Here is a 4,836-nt window from a genome sequence, read left to right on the forward strand (position 1 = left end):
TCCTGTTGTTTCATTCTATTCTGTGCCAACGCGAGGTTATCCTTTAAGAGTTGGAGGACTTGTTGTTGATGTTCGATGTGATGTTACACTGCTTGAACCTTAGAATTTTCTCTTAAACATGATGTGATGGATGGTGGATGATATCCATAAAGTACCATAAATGGGGTCATTTTTGTTGTTGTATGGAAGGAAGTGTTATACCACCATTCAGCGAGAGGCAACCATTTGACCATTGTGTCTGTTTATCAGATACAAAGCAACGAAGATATCCTTACAAACATTTGTTTACTATCTCACTTTGCCCATCAGATTGAGGATGATAAGATGAGCTATGAGCTAACTGAGTACCAAGACAAGAACCAACCAAACATCCCTCAGAGCCCTCCAAGAACCTTTTATCTTTTCTAAGATGAAGAATTCAGCACCTCCAACTCTAACAGTGCCTCCTAAAGATTGGTCCTGGCATCAACCTTTATCATTTCTAGATGAGATATGTAGACTTCAACACCATCACTAACAGTGCATCCCAAATATTGGCATCATATATTAAATGTGTCAAAAACTCCTGACCAGAAAATTGATTCCTAACAACGGACACCTGACTCCTCACACTGACACTGATTTCTGAAACTGACACTGATTCTTGACACTGACACTGATTCCTGACATTGACTCCTCAAACCTTCCCTCCTTGACTCCTGACACTGACTCATCAAACCTTCCCTCCTCAACACTCCCATGGCGACACACAGGGACTTCATTAGCGCTCATGCTAGGAGGGAAGGGATGATTAACGGATTCCTTTCCAGAAATCCAGCTAAATCAACCTTCGAAGTGCCTTCAGACCTGACAGCCTGAAGATCATCCCTTTTCCATACCTCAGATGGAACATCACAGGAGAGACAGCGCACTGCCAATCCTCACCTCCATCTGACCCCTCCAACAACATGCCACTTGTGATGGGAGACTCATTGCTTCTCATGAGAAGAGGGACTGGCTTGTGGAAATTTCCGGGATTCAGATGGTTACATGCTATCTTTTTTTCTTATACCTAAAGGGTGCACAGTTTTTGTATTGCATTTTTTATGTCCAAAAATTACCAGTGAAAATGGGATCTCCGTCACTTACAATAATCTTTGGGTTTCCATGTAGCTTTTGAATTGTTACCATAAATGCAGTAGAAACTCTATTGGCTTTAAATGGATGTGATAATGCACAAAAGTGTGCATACTTGGTTTGTCTTTCAACTACCACCATGATGACACTCTTTCCCTCAGACTTGGGTAAACCTGTGATAAAATCCATTGAAACCTCCTCCCAACATTGGCTTGGAATGGACAAAGGTTGTAATAGACCTAGTGTCTTAATTATTTCAACTTTATTTTCTTGGAAAACCAAACATTCCGCCACAAATTTTTGAATATCCGATTTAAGGCCATCCCAAAAAAATTCCTTCTTAACCCTGTGGTAATTTTTTAAAAATCCTTAGTGCCCTCCTAAGGGATAAGTGTGCAATTCCATAAGAATCTTTTGTTTTATTTGGGAATTCTTACAGAGGTATAAGCGATCTTTGTACCATAAAGAATCATTTTTCCAGCTAAATGTATTAGACATACTGGAATTTTGTTGTCACTTTCGAATAAGTGCCCACACTTCTTTTTCATTCTTCCATTCCTCCCTTGCTTTGTTTATCCAATCTGGTTGGGTAATAGAAATGGCGCACAACAATGCTTCCACATCCTCATCCTTTCTTGAGAGTGCATCTGCCACCACATTTTGCTTCCCTTTTTTGTAGATGATTTCAAAATCATAACCCAACATCTTTGTGACCCACTTTTGTTTCTCTTCAGAGGATAATCTTTGTTCTAAAAAGTATTTAAGGCTATCATGATCCGTTTTTACCTTGAAGTGTCTTCCCATTAGGTAGGGTCACCATTTCTTAGGTGCATGGAGTATTGCCAACATTTCCTTCTCATAAATAGCTTTGTGTAAAAACTTTCCCTTGATTGGACGACTTTCAAAAGCAATGGGTCTTTCATCTTGCATTAAAATAGCACCAATTCCATTTCCTGTAGCATCACATTCCATAATAAAGGTTTTTGTGAAGTCTGGTGTAGCTAAGACCGGTTCTTGGCACATTGCCTCTTTAAGATGTTTGAAGGCCTTTGTTGCTTCTGGAGTCCATGAAAATGCATCTTTCTTCAATAATGTTGTTAGAGGTGCTTCTATTCTTCCATAATTCTTAACAAACTTGCGATAATACCCTGTCAACCCGAGAAATCCTCACAGATGCTTTATGGATGTGGGGATTTTCCATTCCTTAATGGCTTTAATTTTTCTAGGGTCCACCTTAACTCCTTCACGAGATACAATATGACCCAGATATTCCACCTCTTGTACTCCAAAGAAACATTTGGATCTTTTTGCATATAATTGTTTCTCCTCCAATAGTTGTAGCACCCTGTCAACATGTTCAACATGATACTTCCAAGACTTGTTGTAGATTAGTATATCATCAAAAAATACTAACACAAATTTTCTAAGGAATGGTTTGAAAATTGAATTCATTAAACCTTGAAATGTTGAAGGTGCATTGGTAAGGCCAAAAGGCATGACCAAAAATTCATAATGACCCTCATGAGTTCTAAAAGCTATTTTCGGAATGACTTCAGTCTTCATTCGGATTTGATGATATCCTGAATGAAGATCCAACTTGGTGAAGTAAATTGATCCATGCAATTCATCCAGTAATTCATCAATGATGGGAATGGGAAACTTATCTTTAATAGTGAGCTTGTTGATCTCCCTATAATCTGGACACATGCACCATGATCCATCCTTCTTGTGCACTAATACTATTGGAGCAGAGAAAGAACTTTGACTCAGTTGAATTATACCATCCTCTAGCATTTCTGCAACCATACGTTCAATTTCACTCTTTTGGGCATAGGGATATCTGTACGGCCTGATGTTTGAAGGAATACTTCCTGGAGTCAAATGAATAGCATGATCATGGTCACGAATAGGTGGGAGACCTTTGGGAGTCTCAAATACCTTGGAATGATTGTCCAATACTTTTTGGAGATTTGGAGAAATAGATGTTTGCAATGTGGAAACATCTAGCAAACATAATTGTGCAATTACTCCCCTTTGTTCCTTTTTTAGAAGCTTTGTCATACAGTTAGAGCTGATTATCTTTCCCGGTTTCCCTACAATACCCCTTAATTCAACATCCTTTCCTTCCATAGAAAATTTCATGAAAAGTTCTTGAAAATTAAAAGCTATTGTACCCAAGGATTGTAGCCATTGGACTCCTAGTACAACATCAACACCTCCCATTGGAATGGAAAGCATTAGGCTAGTTAATACATATTCTCCCATCAATAGCTTGATATTATGGCACTTTCCAGAGCAATTTATTGTTCCTCCAATTGAAACCATCACTTGACACTCTGGTGTTGGATATAAGAAGCAATTCAATTCTTTTGCTACCTTACAATGAATAAAATTGTGGGTACTTCCTGAATCAATCAACACTATTACCTTTTTCTTCTTGATTTGTCCTTCTATCTTGATGGTTTGAGGAGTGGTAATTCCAGCCAATGCATTACAAGATATGGTTGGATTCATTTATTCTTTATCTAGGCTTTTTCCTGCAATATTTCCTCTTCTTTTCACATTTCTTGCTCTGTTTCTTCTTCCTCTTCGCAATCTATGTAGAATAATTTCTTCTCAGCACACTTATAATTAGTGTATTTTCTATCACAACTGTAACAAAGCCCTTTTGCTATTTTTTCTTCCAATTGTTGTGGTGTCAACCTTATAGGTTGTGGAAGACTAGGGGCAACAACACTTCCATCTTTATAGTTGTGAGTGGTATGCTTCCTGGTTGCCATAATTTTGCTTTCCATTTTTCTTGCTAACCTGAATGCCTTCTCTAATTAATCAGGTTCCCAAAGGTGAACATCATGTTGGATATTATCCTTTAAAGTCCCTATGAACACATCAATCCTATGCTCCTCTGGAATATTTTTTACCCTTATGCTCAATTTTTGGAACTCCTCAATGTGCTCCATTATTGAACCCTTTTCTTTGAGACTTATCAATTGGCTAAAAAAAGTGTTTCTTTTTGTATCCTCATAATGTGCTATCAATTCTTCAGTAAAAATTGCCCAAGTGATAATTTGTTTACGAGAGCAAAGCCATTGATACCATACAAACTGATTTGGTTACAAATATAAAGTTGCAATACGTACCTTTTGTGTGTTTTGCACATTATTGAGATCGAAAAGTTGCTCCATCTATAATATCCATGCTGCAGGATCCTTGCCATTAAACTTCCTCATATCGATTTTTGGAATATGGTGGGTCTTCGATCCCACATGAGAGTCTAAGAAATCATGACTAACATTTCTTTTGTTCGCATCATGAGTTTCCTTTACTACCTTTCACCATTAGTAAGTATTTCTTGTAGAAAATTTGTCAAATCTGTCTTCAAATCTGTCATGTTTGTCTTCAAATCTGCCATGTCTCTCTTCAAATCTGTCTTCAAATCTATCTTCAAATCATCCATCTTAGCTTTCACGCCCTTTATATTAGATTCCATGCCATTTATCTTAGCTTCTGTTAGCTTTTGTGAGAGTGACATTTGTTGCACTTCTTCTTGTAATTTTTATATATCATGTAGCATTTCTTCCTCTTCTTCATGAGTCATGCTAGAGCTTTCAGGTTTCTTACTAGGTGTTTGCATTTTATTTTCTCGGGGCACTAGTTACTGATAATAAAGCTCTACTATGCCCTTTGAATTCCTTCAAAATAAATTTTCAAACCAAGCTT

This window comes from Pinus tabuliformis, chromosome J, assembly GCF_031772625.1.
Source record: "Pinus tabuliformis cultivar Carrire ecotype Pingquan chromosome J, CPIR1, whole genome shotgun sequence".
Classification (NCBI taxonomy): domain Eukaryota; kingdom Viridiplantae; phylum Streptophyta; class Pinopsida; order Pinales; family Pinaceae; genus Pinus; species Pinus tabuliformis.